We start from the raw sequence: 20,000 nt of genomic DNA on the forward strand, positions 1-20,000 counted from the left end.
TGCCATAGTTAATTACCCTCCACCCAGTCTTTCTACCAATTAATTACTTTTACGGCGGCGAAGGATGAACGGATTGCTGTATCTACCGCTTTCCCGACTCCTCATTCCGAGTGCCGTACAACCCCATGGAGTTAATGGCTTCTTCCTACCGATGGGTGTTCTGCCTTCCCCCCCCCCATGCGGATGATCGACGGGATTCATAGCTGTACCCCTCACTTTTGGACGTTTACCTAACCACCGCGTAGATCCAGCCTTTCCCGAACCCTCATTATTGATGTCGACGTTTCCGACTCGTCCCGCAGTAGCTAAACAATTCTGAGATACTGAACGAACCTCGCCGGGGGGTAATCTTAATGTAGCCAATCAACCTTCCTTTGCAATCACTTTTGCCGTAGCACCAGCCGCTCTAACTAATCATCCACCTCTCCCGGGTATTACTTCTACGTTATGTATGACCGTACCTAGAGGTATCTTGGTTGAAGTAGACCCTTTACTCCCCAGTATTCGGGATAGAATCTCTTCCCAAACTGTACGAGCCCTTTTCAAAGCATACAGCTTTCCGGATACAGAAGGCGATATCCTCGCCGGATGTCGCCAACGAGAAATGAAAGTACCAGTTCTAGGGTAAACTCGCATATCCAGCTTTTTCTACACCCTCGGGTTCTCCACCGGCATCTGGCTTCTGTCTCGCAACTCATTCAGCAACAGAATCAATGAATTCAGTCATTCACGCCAACATCATTTGATGTTCTAGATAACTTAGGAGACATTTTCAATACCGGGATTGAGTCCCCCCGGGAGACTCATTCTCACTCCGCTTCGTGGCTTCGATTCTGCCTTTGACCGTCATACCGAACGCGGCGAGTGACCCGTTTCCTCTGCCTTTCGGCCACACCGAACAGAGGATGCCCCTTTGATTTCTTGTCCCTGTTCGAGACCATCCAGTTCTCTCCATATTATCCTACCTCTGCAGGTTAATAGCTATTTGATACTATTACACCTGACCACCCGCTATTGTCCCTCCTCGGTTTCCCTATCGAAGTCCACCTCGGAAGATCCAAGAATCTCGAGTCTAGTGTTGGGTTTATGGACTCAACCCTAAATCCAATCGGTTATTTCCGAATACGTGAATCACTTATTCGAGTCGCACTCAAAGGTAGGGCATTTCCACTTGAAATAGATGCTTCGGGGCTGGATACTACAGTGTCTCCGATTTCTACCCCTCAAGTATGTAAGATATGTTTCTTTTCACCATCCACATAATTCACGAGACATATGTATGCATTGCGGTTGGGGTCGTACTCGACACTTGCCACTCTTCCAACAACATCTTTTTTATTCCGTCGGAAATCAATTTCACGATATAGTCGTTTATGACCACCTCCTCTATGCCTAGCAGTAATAGTCCCTCCACTAGTACGTCCGCTCCTTGGTCCACTACCACGAGTCAGTCCTTTCCGGGATTTACATCTCGTCACTTCTTCAAAACTTGAAACGGATCTATTGCGTGTGCCAGGCGTATAGGCTTTATATAATCAGATAACCATATCTCCTCTTCCTCCTTGTCGTTAGTGAAATTTGCGGGGGTTACTTGCTCAGAAATAGCGGAATGGAATCATTTTTGTGAAGCGTAATAATCATTCTCTTACGATGCATCGACCCGGACGCTCTACCCCTACGCCTTCTATCTGGTAGTCGGTGACTATTCATGTGTCTTACTTTAACGTTGAAAAGTTGCTCAATCCAATTCTTGACTTCAGTCTTGTTCGATTCTGGATTCACATCGGAGGTATACTGGTTTCGTTGCAATGGAGGAATAGTTTTTTCAGTAAGTATCTGATTTATCAATTTATCCATAATTTTTCTCGTGTCCCTTTAGCTCTTCCAATTCAAACAAACTCTCTTACTATCCGAATTCATAATTGCTTCCACTTCTTGGTTCCCGTATAGTTTTCGGAACCCATTATACTCCACCTCCCTATTTCGGTTACTCACTTTGTCACCCGAATGAAACCCTCTCCCCCCATTTGTTTGCATCCAACAGGAGTCGAACCTGCGAATTCGCCAATTATGAGTTGGGTGCCTTGACCGTTCAGCCATGGATGCTAGTTAATCCCACTTGTGGTATAATACAGTATAATCTTTAAGGTCCCGTCACTCACGTTTGATGTAATTAGGTATCCACGTTGGTAACTACCATTTTAAAAAGGAATCACTGATAGGGGATTTCCCGAGAAGCTACCAATTATTACTCATATTGAATTACCGAGGAAGAAGTGGATTTGATACACACACGGGGAAGGTTCTGGGAGCTTAGAAATCTCTTACGAACTAGGAGCCGTGTGAAGTGAGAATTTCATGCACGGTTCTGAATGAGCGGGAAGATCGAGGATCTCCTCTCCGACTCTAACTCTCCTACACCAGTCGTTGCTTCTTTTTCTGCTACTTCCAAAGTAGCAGCTCTAGCTTTATCTACACGACTCCTCGGTATTACTTTCTCATACCTATCCAGTGAATGGCATCTCGCTTTGGGAATATTAGCTACCCTTAGCATGGTATTGGGGAATCTAATTGCTGTTACTCAGACAAGCATGAAACGTATGCTAGCATATTCCTCCATAAGCCAAATCGGATATATTCTGATTGGAATACTTGCTGCGGATCCTGATAATGGCTATGCGAGTATGATAAGTTATACTTCTATCTACATATTCATGAATCTAGGGACTTTCGCTCGCATCACTTTATCTGGTTCACGAACCGGAACTGATAACATTAGGGATTATGCGGGACCATACATGAAGGATCCTGTTCTAACATTCTCTCTAGTTATACGTTTACCATCCCCAGGGGGTATCCCTCCATTAGCAGGTTTTTCCGGTAAACCCTACCCCTTCTGGCATGGATGGAAAGCTGGCTCGTACCCATTAGTTCTGGTAGCTCCCATTACAAGTGTCATTTCTATATATCACTATCCGAAGATAATTAAATTAATGTTCACCGAAGGGGGTGACACATCAACAATTTACATACAGGATCCATTAGTTTCTCCATCTACTTCGATTTCGAAGAGTTCCATTGAAATAGCTATGATTGTTCGTGTACCAGCATCAACTCTACTGGGTATATCAATGGATCCCATCATCGAGATTACACGGAATACCTCATTCCAGACCTATTTTGAGTTGTCACATGAAATAATGGAATCTTTCTGAATGATTTGTATCCAAAGCCACTTCCGTCGCTCCAACTAGTCCATTTCCGTAATTGGTGATGAAACAGTGTCGGAGAAATGATCACGCGCCTCCCAATGATCATTCGTCTCTTCCGGAGGAGATATAAGTATTTCCTGATGGTATCCATAATATTGTTCAATCCTTTGCAGTACTACAAGGATTGAACCCTCCTAATGGTACATGCGACTAAGTGATTCCCATATGGGAGCGGTTGTGTAAATGATTCGGTTCACACCCCCAGTCTTCTGCTCCGTAGCAATTCAGGTCGCTTCCCGATGAATTCCATGCTCCAATTTCGTCTAATGGATAAGTCATTTCATCCGATACCTGTACGTTCAAGGCGGGGTTGCCTTCAGACTTCTAGAAGAAAGCAAAAGAGACCAATTCTTCTTTCCGCCGCAGATTCTTTCAATTTAATAGAAACGGGGGTTGCGCTCGACGGCATTCTGATGTACACTATCAATGGATCAAATTCAGAAATCCTTTCGAGGGGACTCAAAATCTTTGGACTTGAAATCTTTCTCGTCAAATCTCCCTCTACTGAGACCGAGGGATCTCAAAACGAGAGTGATAGATAACAAGGAAAATTAGGTCTTGCAATCGACGGCATTCTGAGTTACAATAGAAATGGGTCGAATTCATAGATCCTTTCGAGGGGACTCAAAATCTTTGGAATTGAGATCTTTCTCGTCAAATCTCCCTCACTGAGGGAGATCCGATCGAGATTGATAGATAACAAGGAAAATTAGGTCTTGCAATCGACAGTTTTCTTAGCTATAATTGATCTAGCTATGATTTCCTAGTGAACTGTAAATTCTTGGACAGGGGCAATTTTGCAGCGACAATCCTCTGGACTTTGATAGTACATCTATGATTCATAGTTAGTCCAGGGGACGTTAAATCCCTTAACTTGGAATCGACTCCTTATCGTCAGGACGATTTTGCAGCGATAACAAATTAAGGCCCATGGCGGTCCCCTGGAATTGAAATCAAATCCAAGAAATTAGGTCTTGCGCTCTACGGCATTCTGTGTTACAATAGAAATGGGTCGAATTCATAGATCCTTTCGAGGGGACTGAAAATCTTTGGAATTGAGATCTTTCTCGTCAAATCTCCCTCACTGAGGGAGATCCGATCGAGATTGATAGATAACAAGGAAAATTAGGTCTTGCAATCGACGGCATTCTGAGTTACAATAGAAATGGGTCGAATTCATAGACCCTTTCGAGGGGACTCAAAATCTTCCTTGGACTTGAAATCTTTCTCGTCAAAGTCTCCCTCTACTGAGACCGAGGGATCTCAAAACGAGATTGATAGATAACAAGGAAAATTAGGTCTTGCAATCGACAGTTTTCTTAGCTATAATAGAAATGGGTCGAATTCATAGACCCTTTCGAGGGGACTCAAAATCTTTGGAATTGAGATCTTTCTCGTCAAATCTCCCTCACTGAGGGAGATCCGATCGAGATTGATAGATAACAAGGAAAATTAGGTCTTGCGCTCGACAGTTTTCTTAGCTATAATAGAAATGGGTCGAATTCATAGATCCTTTCGAGGGGACTGAAAATCTTCCTTGGACTTGAAATCCTTCTCGATCGTCAAATCTCCCTCACTGAGGGAGATCCGAGCGAGAGTGATAGATAACAAGGAGAATTAGGTCTTGCATTTGACGGTTTGATTTTGTATAATGTATCTAGTCCGATTCATAGACCCTTCCAGGGGACTGGAAATCCTTGGACTTGAAATCCTTTTCAGTGGACGGAAAATCCTTGAAGAGGACTTCAAATCCTTAAAGAAGACAGGGGACTTGAAATCCTCTTCAGGGAACTGACAATCCTTGAAGAGGACTTCAAATCCTTAAAGAAGAAAAGGGACTTGAAATCCTCTTCAGGGAACTGACAATCCTTGAAGAGGACTTCAAATCCTTAAAGAAGAAAAGGGACTTGAAATCCTCTTCAGGGAACTGACAATCCTTGAAGAGGACTTCAAATCCTTAAAGAAGAAAAGGGACTTGAAATCCTCTTCAGGGGACTGAAAATCCTTGAAGAGGACTTCAAATCCTTAAAGAAAGAAGACAGGGGACTTGAAATCCTCTTCAGGGGACTGAAAATCCTTGAAGAGGACTTCAAATCCTTAAAGAAGAAAGGGGACTTGAAATCCTTCTCAGGGGACTTCAAATCCTTCTCAAAGGACTCGAAATCCTTCTCAGGGGACTGAAAATCCTTGAAGAGGACTTCAAATCCTTATCGGGGGACTTGAAATCCTTATCGGGGGCGGGGGACTTGAAATCCTTATCGGGGGCGGGGGACTTGAAATCCTTCTCAGGGGACTGGAAATCCTTGGATAAGACAGGGGACTTGAAATCCCTTAAGAGTACGGGGGACTTGAAATCCCTTAAGAGTACGGGGGACTTGAAATCCCTTAAGAGTACGGGGGACTTGAAATCCCTGAAGAGTACGGGGGACTTGAAATCCCTTAAGAGGACTATAAATCCTTGGATAAGACAGGACTGGAAATCCTTGAATAAGACAGGGGACTTGAAATCCCTTAAGAGGACTTCAAATCCTTGGATAAGACAGGGGACTTGAAATCCCTGAAGAGGACTATAAATCCTTGGATAAGACAGGGGACTTGAAATCCCTGAAGAGGACTATAAATCCTTGGATAAGACAGGGGACTTGAAATCCCTGAAGAGGACTATAAATCCTTGGATAAGACAGGGGACTTGAAATCCCTGAAGAGGACTATAAATCCTTGGATAAGACGGGGGACTTGAAATCCCTGAAGAGGACTGGAAATCCTTGAATAAGACAGGACTTCAAATCCTTATAGATGGAGAGAGACGAAGAAACAGGATCGGTAGAGGAGGAGAAAGGGTTTGCTCTTGACGAGGAGCTGGGATGGAATCGATACAGAACAAATTTATGGATCCTTTTTTCTTCCCGGGGACTGGAAATCCTTCAACAGGAGGACTGAAAATCCTTGGAGAGAACTATAAATCCTTCAGCAGGGGGACTAGAAGTCCCTCCAGGGGACTGGAAATCCTTTTCGATATAGAGAGACGAAGAAATAAGATTGGGAAAAATAAGTAAAGGGTTGCTTTTGATGAGGGACTAGGATCGAATTGATAGAAACATATTCCGGACCCCATCCATAGAGAAAGATGGGGTGGTGGGAAGTAAAAAGGTAAGGAATAAGGAGTAGAGCCTCGATGGTGAAATGGTAGACACGCCAGATTCAAAATTTGGTGCTGAAGAGCGTGGAGGTCCGAATCCTCCTCGGGGCAGAAGGTCTCGTACCCTTATTCAGATCGAACCCTTATCTACTAAAAGCTTTATCAAAGGTTTATCAAAGATTTATTCTCTCTACCACTAGAGATTCACATTCAATTGATTTGCTTATCTCCCAAATGAGTACCTCCTCGGGGTAGGAGGTCTCGTACCCTTATTCAGATCGAACCCTTATCTATTCAAAGGTTTATCAAAGATTTATCCTCTCTACCACTAGAGATTCACATTCAATTGATTTGCTTATCTCCCAAATGAGTACCTCCTCGGGGTAGGAGGTCTCGTACACTTATTCAGATCGAACCCTTATCTACTAAAAGCTTTATCAAAGATTTATCCTCTCTACCACTAAAGATTCACATTCAATTGATTTGCTTATCTCCCAAATGAGCACTCGAAATACTTCCTCGGGGCAGAAGGTCTCGTACCCTTATTCAGATCGAACCCTTATATACTAAAAGATTTATCAAAGATTTATTCTCTCTACCACTAAAGATTCACATTCAATTGATTTGCTTATCTCCCAAATGAGCACTCGAAATACCTCCTCGATTCGAGAGACAAGTGGTCTCTCCGGTGCCTCCCAAACTCCCAATAGGAAGAAAAATCCTCGGAGGATTCTGGTCTTTCCAGTGCCCAACCCTCAAACATGGGGATGCAAATCCTCCGATTGTTGATTATTGAGACCAGAATTCTCCGCCGTCCGGGGATTTGGATATGAAGTATTAGGTATCGAATAGGAAACACCTTCTGCTTCTTTCTCAAGTGAGGCTGGGACTCAGAATCCCGAGATTCGAGGAGATCCAAGTAGGTCTTTCAACGGGACTAGAAATCCTTATCAGGGGACTTCAAATCCTTGAAGAAGACAGGACTGGAAATCCTTGAAGAAGACGGGGGACTTGAAATCCTTCGAGGGGACTAAAAATCCTAGTACCTGAGGTGGGACTGAAAGTCGTAGTAGCCAATTAGAGTGTGATGAAACTGCGTCACGAGACCCCAGTATCTGGACTAGGACCAGAAATCCTAGTAGTTAGTCGGGGCATTAGTTAGGATGTCACCAAGAATCCCTATTAGTGAATTTGAATGAACTAAAATTTTGGGATTCGGTTAGATGGTCCATCCCCTAAGGACCCGGGGTCCTTAGAGCCCTTCCAATGGAAACAATGGAAAGGACTTGAAATCCTGATTATCTAGTTGGATACGGGAAAATCCAAACTTTAGAATGAATTTTTGGAATGTAAAGATGAATGAGGGGAATGCCCCTCCTTCCTCCCCATATTACCGTTGATCACCGAGAAATTGAATCTCCGGAGAATCTCAAACAGAATGGATCGACATCTTCATCAAGGATTTGTTCCGATAAGGATGTTGGAAAACTACTACGTCCTCTACGAACTACTTCCTACATTTTCCATATAAGAGATTCCTACTCCTTCTTGATTTCGAATGTTGCTTCCATCTCCCGAATAGGAAGACTCCGAAGGTGATCTATAACTTAGTAATTATCCGGAATTCTATAAGCAGAAGTTATTGCATCAGTAAGGGGAAAAGATGTATCTTCCTTTCACCAATTCGAATCCTGAATAGCCCTATATATTGCTAGGGATCCAGACTGAGTCAAGAATATCCGAGATTTTATGATGCGATATCGAATTCCCATTCAATAATTGTCTTGTTATTCGATCCGGTGACGTCCCACTAAATCGAAATAGATTGAATAGGTAGTGGTAACTTTCAAACAACATGTTATGAATGAGAAAATCTTTGGATGAGTGACGATTCCGTCTCATCCATCTATCTCTATGAACCATAAGCCTGAAACGAAGGAATCGCTCTTGCAAATCTTCCATTGGAATGCTTTGATACGAGTGAATAGGAACAAATATCTGCGGGTATTGCAAATATATATGCATGAATTAGGTTTCTTTGACGTATTCAAAGTGTCGTTCTTCACCCGAAGGGAAATTCTTCCACCGCTTGGTAGATAATTCAGTTATCGATTTCCGGTCATATCCACGAAGAAGAAAGAAATTTCTAATCTTTTCATTTGAGAAATGTTTCTCGCGCTCCCTCCTCGTACCGTAAGTAACATAAAGCCTCCGTACCAGTTCTTGTTTCGCTAATAAACTATGACGTGAAGAGGGAATGTTATGATCCGGCTGAGATAGAAGCATGGGATCCCAGGTGAAGCGCCCCCCCAGGAATAGAATTGGTTCATCGGATCGATTACATTGCGTTTCGTATTGATTAGATGAGTTGGGGATTCCTAATTCAAGAAATTGCTCGCGTAATGATAGATTATCCAATTAATTTTCTAATCTTTTAATGTCTCTTTGTCTCGATTTACCCGAGGCTCTCTTGTAACTGAAAAGATATCCTTTTCTCTTATGCGATTTCTTTCCACTAGACTTAATCTTATTCAATTCGAAATCCCGTTGGGGGATTTGATCCTGATTCCGATGAAAAAAGATCGAATTATACAAATTATTCGATTCGGATAATACTCTTATCGATTCATAACTGCCACTTCGCATGAAACCAAAACGCCAAAATTTGGGGGACCAAGTAATCCCACGCGACACTTCCTTCGGAATCGAGTCTACTTCACTCGACTGTTCCATTTCAGAATCAGTTGGAATCTTAGACACCCCCTTCTTTGTAGATTTATAAGAACGACTCGCAGAGATTATATCTGGAGAATACCTGGGTTCGATGGAAGAAGGAAGAGGAGGACTATTAGCGAATTGACTTCTACTTCTACAGATTTCTGAACATAAGAAATCCCTCAAAAGGTTTTCCGAGATACCACAGGCTAAGTTAGAATCATTCTCTACAACTTTATCAATAACAACGAGATTCTCTTCCTCTCTCATATCCATTCCGAACCAAGGATCACGAGCTGCTAATCCGGCCAATAGCCCTAAGATATGCGGAAGTATAGCGAATTCCTTAATTGTTGACTCGGTTATTAAAGGTTCCAAATACCAGTTATACAAGTGGTAAAACCTCTTCTTCAGTGTATTACTACCAATAAATGAGGGATCTGCAGGGGAAGTATCTATCAAACCATTTTTCAGAATAGCTTTTCCTATATTGTAAGGAAGTATTTCATATCCAGAACCGAATCGGATTCCGTTACCTATATACGTAACAATTGAATTTTGTCTACGTAAAGCTAATTTAATTGCACTATCGGATACAATCTTTCTTCTTCTAGAAGTAGTGATTAATAATGCTTCATTAGCAGGAGAAAATAGATCTCGTTTGCTATAACCCGTAGTTCCAGACCCAGTACCTTCGAGAAAAGAGGGATCAGCTTCTATTTCAAAGCCTTTGACACGCGAGAGAATTGACAATTCTTTTTGACGCTGACGCCTGTTAGACCCTCGGAGATTTATCAATTAGTTCGACCAATTCGGAGCTATTGAAGCTGGATCTACCTTTGCAGGTACATGAGTCGAAGCAATAACGAGATTCTTGCGAATGCAAGGATTCCTGCGCCCATTACCGATACTCCTCAATATTAGGCAGAGTAAGAATCTGGGATCGGCTTCTAATCTGTGATACAGGCGATTAACATTCAACTCATGAATGTCTTGAATCCATATCGTACAGGGAGACATCTCTTTTGCTATTGCAAAAATAAGATTCAATCGGTTTACGCTCTGTTTCGAAATGAAAGTCCCACGTACATTATTGAAATATGATCTGTTGTATAACAACTTCCTCAATGGCAGTCTCACCGACGGAAAGTAGGAATTGGATGCTATATCCCTAACTACATAAGATCGTCCAGTTTCTATGGGTCCTACTAGTGGAACTCCTTCAGATGGTAATAATCCTGATGAAAGCAAAATAGGTACGTCACGACATGGAATATTCGGAATGCCTTTTCGTCTCATTGTCGCTGAAAGGAGAATATTTCTTTCAAGGGCAAGAAGAGCCCACTTCTCCGCAGGATCCAACTCACAGATCTCGTAATTTGATAGATCATTTTGACGAATCCGAAGTAGGTATGACAAAAGATTAGATCCTTCTTCTGGGGTGGGTTCGTGATTAATCCCACCGCTCAATGAATCGTAATTGGAATTTAATTTCGATTCATACTTGGAAATAGTTTTATTTGTCACTAGATATTGAGTCAGTAATTGTTTATTAATCTTAAGGGTGTCGGAGCTTTTCCTACGAAGTATCCACGAATCTAGTTCATTTTTCACAAGGTAATAGAAGATTATATTATTTGTATAATTCAGGAATCTCTTCAGGGAATGTATCAGTAGATCTTTCGTTTACATTTACCTTGTCGAGGGAGAATACATTACCTTTTCCAGATAAAACCCACGCATTGGGTCTATTAAATATCCGGTGATATTGAAACGTTTCCACAAGTGAGGGGAATTGGAACCCGAAACAGCAGATAAATAATGCTTGAGAAATGCAAGAACAAATAATATCGAGAAAACGAGGTAGGATGGGGCATACTTATTCGAAAATCTAAAGACTGACCATCTCGAATGCGACACCTGCGTTTAGTTAGTAATTTCTTCGAAAATAGAGAGATCTATTTTAGATAATACGTTACTGATGGAATCGTTTCTGAATCTTGATCTTAGGCTTAACGATAAACAAGCTCTAGCATTACCTATATCCTCAGCAACTCTTTCCGTAATTCCGGGGAAAGTGTAATTCAAGTCATCACTTACTTTGAGTACTATTTCTGGATATATCTCTCTAATCAGATCATAAAAGTATCTCCACCAGTTAGGGGTGAAAAACCGAGGTATATATTCTCCGAATGGGCTCCATTTCTCGCAGATATTGTCTCTCCAAAAGATCCAAGAGATCTTATATTTGTTTAAATCCTTTGATAACTCATCGAAATTAATGAGATGAGATGGAAGAATAGGTTCTTTTTAGACACGTGTATCTGCAAGCCTCGTATTTTCGTACAGAACCTTCTCTCCAGTTAATCCTGTTGGAGATCTTGATGCTACACTGCTGCATAATGAGAATTTCTTTGACCAATAAAGCGTCTCAGATTCTTCTGATTCCCAAAAATAACCAATGTGTGAATCATTTTGATAGAATTGATTCCCAATAGAATCATTCCTCGAGTTTGATCTCTTCTCAATGGATCCCTCCGAATCGACTTGATCCACTCCCGAATTTTTGAGACGGGGTCGAGATCGCCAATCAGCCGATAGCTTAGAGTTTATCAATGTTCTTTCCAAGTAATTTCCATCGCTACCACATGAAGATAGAGACGAATCTCCCGTTTCGCGAGGAGATAAGTTCAACCCCGTCAGTAGTCCTCTTAGATCCGAAATAGAGTCAAGAAATCTATCTGAATGAGTTAGTGGTGGTATCGCAGATTCATCCAGATCAGATGGAGTCGATTCGGTTGTTGCGAGTATATGATCAATAGTTTCCCTTTCCGTTCGTTGCGAGGAATTGGGTAACAACGAATCAGACACTTGGGATTGAATAGATGAAGTGATATTTTTTGTATCTAAGGATCCTATTTCAAGAGATGGGATGACTTCATCACCGGAGCCCGTATACGAATTCTCTAAGATGTCAGAGTAACTACTGCTGTATCCTCCAACCAACGAATCCCTTCTTCTGATTATTGAGATAAAATCCCTTCCGGCACAGTTCAATACGGGTAAATGCGAGTAATCTATAAAGTTTGGTGTATCTACTTCATCGGAAATGGATCCCGAAATACTCCCAATATTCCTATTCGAACCTTTCCCATAATTCAAATTATCCAGAAACAGATCCCAATCCTGCCTTCCCGTAGCGGAATAAGCACCATTCGGGAGTTTTGTTCCAATACATTCGATACAGGATGATTCAACAAGAAATGGATTAACTGCGGGTTTTAGGAAGATTGAGGAGCCTACCGATTCTTCATCCATTAACAATCCGGACTCGATGAAGAAACTATCTTTTCTACCGAAGATTCTCTTGAGAAAGGATATCTTCTCATCGAGGTTGAGTGAACTCAGAAGGAAATCAAGCAGTGGATAATCTATATTGTTCAATTTATAGACAAGATAATCAATCCCATCTGTCGAAGCTTCTTCACTAATATACTTGGGAATAATGATTCGGTAAATAGATGATATATTGGTAAATTCCTTGGGATACTTGTTGTTCCTCCCAGCCGTACTACGAATAGTGATACCAATATTATTTAGTGCTAATATCGACAGATCATAGATTGATCTACCTAAGTCGGATCTTATTTCTGCGAATACTCTCTTGGAAGGGGAAAAAGACAAGTCTCTGATTGTATCAAGCCACCTGTGCACATTTGACCGAACATCTGGATATTCATCAATTGGGGAAATAATACATTCATGCAACAAACGCTCTATGTTACCCCTCCATTCCAATAATCTCTATTCAATTGCAATTCTTGTTACACCAGTAGATCCCTCGCCCCCCTCCCGGCTACCCAATTGATAGTTGATTCTGGATAGATATTCACTAGCTAATGTACAGAAATAGTCACGCGAAAAGAGCGTGTATACTGAGTAGAGAGATATTAACCTATTTCGTTCATATACCCTAACTAGAGAGTATGTTGAAGATATGTTACCTCCCTCTCCCGATTCATCTGAAAAAGTAGGATTTTCACTTCCATCAGTTCTTTCTACAGGTACATCGAAAAGGATCTCTAAACGGTTTGAAATAATCTTATCAAGATCGAAGTATGCGCCATTTTGCATCTCTGATTCCTCGTCAAGTATTCCACCAAATGATAGATCTCCTCTCGATAGAAAGGCTTTCCTAGGTTCCTCGCTACTACTACCAATTCTTACCTTACTGGAAATCAAATTCGATTTTTTAACTCTTAAAAGAAATCCAGTCAGTCGGTTTCTTGATTCATTTATTAGTTGTGAATAGGCGTGTAGAATAGAAAATTCCCCCTCATTTCCGTGGGAATCTAACCCCAATAATTGGAAGAACCACTTACGATTCTAGGAAGAATCAATACATTTATTGGAATCATTTTCTGCTATTCCCGCTACAGAAGGGGAGAAAGGATCTCCCAACAATAAAGGAGAGTCGAGTGTAAAATGCCGACAATCTCTCTCTACTTTCCATAAATGAGATATTCTTCCGATACCGAAAGACACGGAATTCTTATATCATTCTTCTGCCAAATATGTCTTAATAGGAGTTCCATCGGCGGTGGGACCCATACCTAGTTCATGTATAGATGATTCTGTTGAAAAGCCGTGACTCACCGCCTCTGGAGAATCATCAGTGGATATTGCTCTTTCCTCCGGAGAGTAACTGCCTACAAAGCCATTTCCAGATCTTTTCATTGAATCATATTCTGGATTTCTCTCCTCACTTCAACTAGATAAACAAGTATCTTCGATAGGTATCTCCTTCCCAACCTTCTGATTTCTGGAATCAGACTCATCCCTTGAGTTGCTATGAAAAGCCTCCAATTCTCTAGATGTCTCTATTTGTGAGGAGACATACTTCGAGAAACCACAGGAAATTTCTAGTAATATACTTGGTACCTCAGTGAGTAATTGATTATCCGATAGATAATCAAGTTCGATAAATCTCTTTTCTAAGAGAGATCTCGTTAGATTCAATTCGCGCTCATCCTTATTCCATGGAGAAGGACTTTGGTGACAGGAATGCCACATATAAAAATCGGCGTAATCCCGGAATAGTGTCCAACTCCCCTCGTCAATGGAATTTAACCAATCTCTTATATCGCTATAGGATAGGGATACACCATCACGAGATGACATTGTATTCTTATGGGGTGGAAATAGAGACAAATTGGAGAGACCCTTCCGCTCGGAATAGAACGGTGATTCATCTCCCTGCCGATCTACTGAATCCCTGGATTCGAGTAACATTTTGTCCCAAAAGTCCGATATTACGGGAATGAAGGAATCGCTTCTTAATGTTGCTGTTTGTAGCCAATTAACCCTTTGCTTGTCATGGATTTTCCGGAGAAGTAACGAATCAGAATCATTTTAGTAACAGTCATCCTTACGAAGTATCACATTTATATAGAATTCAAAAAACTCATTTGAATCTTCTAGATTCTTATCCCCCAGTGATTTTTCAATCCTCTCAGTCACATCTCTGGATATATTCTTGATGGGGAGTGGATCCCTCATCAGCCGGACCCTCCATCCATCTGAAACCGAAGGATCCATCGCACTATATATGGGAACTTGCGGTTCTTCCCTCGTCGAAGTTGTGGAAATATTTCCGTTTGAATCCGAATAGTAAGAATTACGTGTCTTTCCCTTTCTATCCTTTTCAGCAGGTGAGCATCTTATTGATAGAGAAAGAGGATAGAAGGATTCAACAGAATTTGTTGCTGGTTTTTTTACTACTCCACCAGTTCTATTAATTAGTTTCGCTAGATCTATAGAACCTCCTTCGATCAAATTTCTCTCACCTGAACGATGCATAGGAATTGGTATTGTTAGTAACATCAGGATTCCCGGAGTCACGCTATTACCCCGCTTCATTGAATCGCGCAGATTCCGTAAAAAGATTGAACTCAGAATTCATAAGTCAAATAATTTGATGGAGGGTTCATAACTGGAGAATAGACCAATTAGAAATTCCCCTAGATCTTGATTTTTCAATGATTCAAATGAGTAGTGGAATCCATCGGTTTCTGCTAACTTCGGAACTTCAGAGAATAAATCTGGACTTCTTACTTTTTCTTCTCCCACTTCTCTTACCTCATGATCTCTCTTCACTTTATCTATATGTGGTAGATACTACCCACCTCTCACATTCCATTATATAGATAATATCGAAAGATTCAAGGCCCAATGGAGTGAGTACTTTCGATGTGGTGATTTGTGGGTGTATTCGTACCTACCTGAAGCTGTCTCGGGAATCTCGAATTGTTGAAGAAACCTATCTATGTCTTATCTATCTCCTCATCAACTTATTTTATTCCGAGTGATAAAGACGAGTTCTCCAACCTGATGGGCGAACGACGGGGATTGAACCCGCGCGTGATGGATCCACAATCCATTGCCTTGATCCACTTGGCTACGTCCGCCCCCTACTTTCCCTATTCAGCTTTCTTAACTGGGAGAGAACAAGATCTACTAGGGTCATTCATTCGATGCGCGTACGTATTATTCGTCTATATATTAATACAAGAAAAAATATGTTAGGTGAAAAATGTATTCTCAATCTATTCCAGTGGGTACGGGACTACAAGCGTTCCGCTAATCAGAATGAGAATATCTTTGATTCCCATTCTCTGTAATCCTAGAAGGGTGTTTCAAAGATTCCCCAGAATCCAAGATTGGAAACTGATAATTGTAAGATTATGGCGAGATATTACTATTATTTCTATTCATTCCATCGGACGAATCTCCATTAAATACCAAACCTTATGCGAGGTTTGGTATTTAGTGATGCTGCACGACCAGACAGGTATTATCCGTTTACAGAAGGAGCTTCAACAGAAGCTAAGTCTAGAGGGAAATTATGAGCGTTACGTTCATGCATAACTTCCATACCTAGGTTAGCACGGTTGATGATATCAGCCCAGGTGTTAATAACACGACCTTGGCTATCAACCACGGATTGGTTGAAGTTAAAACCATTCAAGTTGAATGCCATGGTGCTGATACCCAAGGCAGTAAACCAGATGCCTACTACGGGCCAAGCGGCTAAGAAGAAGTGCAGAGAGCGAGAATTGTTAAAGCTGGCATATTGGAAGATCAAACGGCCAAAATAACCGTGAGCAGCTACGATGTTGTAGGTCTCTTCCTCTTGACCGAACTTGTAACCTGCATTAGCAGACTCATTCTCAGTAGTTTCTCTGATCAAACTAGAAGTTACCAAAGAACCATGCATAGCACTGAATAGAGAGCCGCCGAATACGCCAGCTACACCCAACATGTGGAAGGGATGCATAAGGATGTTGTGCTCAGCCTGGAAAACGATCATGAAGTTGAAAGTACCAGAAATTCCTAGGGGCATACCGTCAGAGAAACTTCCTTGACCGATTGGGTAGATCAGGAACACAGCGGTAGCAGCTGCAACGGGAGCTGAGTACGCAACAGCAATCCAAGGACGCATGCCTAAACGGAAACTAAGTTCCCACTCACGACCCATGTAGCAAGCTACACCAAGTAGGAAGTGAAGAACGATCAGTTCGTAAGGACCACCATTGTATAGCCATTCATCAACGGAAGCTGCTTCCCAGATTGGGTAGAAGTGTAAACCGATAGCTGCAGAAGTAGGAATGATAGCACCGGAGATAATGTTGTTTCCGTATAGCAAAGAACCGGAGACAGGCTCACGAATACCATCGATATCTACAGGGGGAGCTGCGATGAAAGCAATGATGAATACAGAGGTTGCGGTTAATAAGGTGGGAATCATTAAGACACCGAACCATCCGATGTAAAGACGGTTTTCAGTGCTGGTGATCCAGTCGCAGAAGCGACCCCATAGGCTTGCGCTTTCGCGTCTTTCTAAAGTTGCGGTCGTGGTAATTTTTGGTTTTCGAAACGATTGGTGATTACCCAAGCTGATGAGCCTGTTGATCCATAGTATATCACAGAATCCCACCTGTGTCAACTAATCTAATATTGATTGAATATCCGAAGAAACGGGAAGACTTCCCTTTGTTTTCGCACGATACTTCTTCAAACCTTGACTCTCTTTTCAGACGCATTTCCCTTTTATTATCATAAACCACGGGAAAGTCAACGTTAGTTCGGCTCCTCGAGTACATCATGGGAGATGCCAGCTTTGCCTTAGATGTACTACGACTCAATCATCGATTCGAGGTGAGGGACATACAGGATAAATATCTGCTGGCGTTGCCTGACATCCCCCCCCCCCCCCGAGGTGAGTAGTCCGCCCCAGGCGGAGATAGTTGAGAATGGTGGGAGTCGCGGGGATGCGGGCAGTGCCAATCATGTCGATCATGTCGATTGTGTCGATTGTGTCGATCATTCTAGTCATGTCGATCATGTCGATCATGTTGATTGCGTCGATTGCGTCGATCACTTTGGTCATGTCGATCATGTTGATCATGTCGATGATGTTATGGACTTTACGATTCGACACTAGTCTTTCTCTTTTTCATGAGGTACTATACCAGTGACAAAATTTCCCCTATGACTTGGATATTCTTTCTCCCATTATTTAATTTCTGCTTATCCATATGCTTCTGGCGTATCTTGATTCCTAATACCCTGCGCTCCGGAGTAGAAGGTTTCAATCCACCAATAAGAGGTTGTGGATTGAAACGAACCCGGAACTAACGGAAATGGGCAAAAGCCTTATTAGCTTCTGCCACCTTGTGAGTCTCCTCCTTCTTCCGTACAGCACTACCAGAATTTCTGGCAGCATCCATTAATTCATCACTTGATCTTAAAGCCATACTTCGACCTGAACGTTTTCGACACGCGATCAATAACCATCGGATAGCCAAAGCTCTTCCTTCTGCAGGTACTACTTCAACGGGGACTCGATAAGTCGATCCACCTACACGTTTGGATTCTGTTACTATATCGGGAGTTACCCTACGTATTGCTTGTCGCGGGACAGACAGTGGATTCTTATTCGTCTTTTCCTTAATCCGCTTCATAGCCTGATAGAGAATCTGATAAGCCAATGATTTCTTGCCATCTTTAAGAATACGATCAACCAACATGTTTACTAATCGATTACGATAAATCGGATCCGATTCTATATTTTTCTTTTTGTTCGCTACATTGCTCCGGTGTAACATGAGTTTACAGATATGTCGGATTCCGATTCTATCTCGACTGTATCTTAGAATCTTATTTGGGCTTTTTCACTCCATATTGTAGGGTGGATCCGCCGGTTAGTCGAGGATCTCCCCCCAAACTGCACGTGCGACTTTCATCGAATGCAGCTTTCCATATGATTGAATAGAAAGTCTTGAAGTAAGTTCGGGTTACTTCAATGAATCATATTTACTCATTAGGCATTGAGTATCCGTTTCCTCTTCATCATCCCACGAATAGGAGAAGGGAAATCCCGTATTTCATTTATCTCACCAAGAATGTCCGTGGGTTTATTGATCCAATTACCAAATGTTCACAAAACCTCCACTGAATCTCCATAATCGTAGTCCGAACTCGTTCTGAGAGAGAGAAGACATTCGAAGATTTTCCAAATAAATGGGAGTCCGGGTAAGACTCAACTTACTGGAATGCAATACCCTGGACACCGAGTTGTTTCACACGAATAAGATAATAATCAATCTCCGTAATAGCAGGCTTCGGTCCCCTGGCAACATTCCCACTATCGGGTCGGCTATGCATTTGACATATCAGAACAACCGATACGGAATCATTGCGATGATACAAGTTACGACAATGTTCTGCAACGCACTGGAACGCCCCTTCTTACGATCCTTTACTCCTACAGCATCTAAAGTTCCTCTAACGATATGATATCTTACACCAGGTAGGTCCTTCACCCTCCCGCCTCTCACAAGGACCACGGAATGTTCTTGCAAATTATGGCCAATACCTGGTATGTAAGCCGTTATCTCGAACTTGGAGGTTAATCGAACTCTGGCGACTTTCCGTAGGGCAGAGTTAGGTTTTTTTGGTGTAGTTGTGGAATAGTTGACAGATGAGTCAGTTTCAGTGTCACTCTACAGAACCGTACGTGAGATTCTCACCTCATACGGCTCCTCGTCATTCAATTAATACTAAGAATAGAAGTACGAAATACCTTTCGGTTGTTACCCGATACAAGAGGATTCACAAAATAATTTTGATATTCCATTCTTTCATTTTCAACTCCCTCCTGTGTGTTTGCCTCTACCTCCTCCCTATCCCCCAAATCGATTCGCTAGTCTACTTACTTCAGTGTCATTAATATTCTTAAGAAGTAGTAAGGAGAAGGAGATTCTGTTCCTACTTCAACTTCCCCAGAAGTAAATAGGTATTCACCGTAGTATCTATTTCCTGCTTCGATACTACCGATATAGACTTGGGAGAATTATTCTCTGATGTGGAAGAAATAGAATCTACAAGTGATCTGTGAAAAATCCTTCTACTCTCTAGAACCACCCGAATTGCTAGTGCTAATGATATTCGTTCCAATATGATAGAGTGAATTAATAGATAAAGGTGGAAGAGGGAGATATGGAATGGAAAGATGGAGAATATATTGATTTGATGGGTAGATTCGCTAATGAGTCTCATGTCTGTTTCCATTTCAGTAATATTAAACAGATCGAATATACGGGGGATTGACGGGTTGATGTAAGCTTATCCATGTTATTAATCACTATTCAAGAAGGAATCCATTCTGAAATGGAAAAAAGCTTATATGATTTGGCTTTCGTTCTTTCGTCTGCTGTAACGAGGCTGTCTGAGGAGGATTCAGTAACCCATAGGGATATCTACCTCTACCATATAGGATCCAATGACTGCTTGAGGCCCGCCAATGGCGGTGT

This window comes from Dipteris shenzhenensis, unplaced genomic scaffold (assembly GCF_047967505.1).
Source record: "Dipteris shenzhenensis isolate YYH24624 ecotype China unplaced genomic scaffold, Dip_SZ_1.0 scaf0456, whole genome shotgun sequence".
In the NCBI taxonomy this organism is placed as follows: domain Eukaryota; kingdom Viridiplantae; phylum Streptophyta; class Polypodiopsida; order Gleicheniales; family Dipteridaceae; genus Dipteris; species Dipteris shenzhenensis.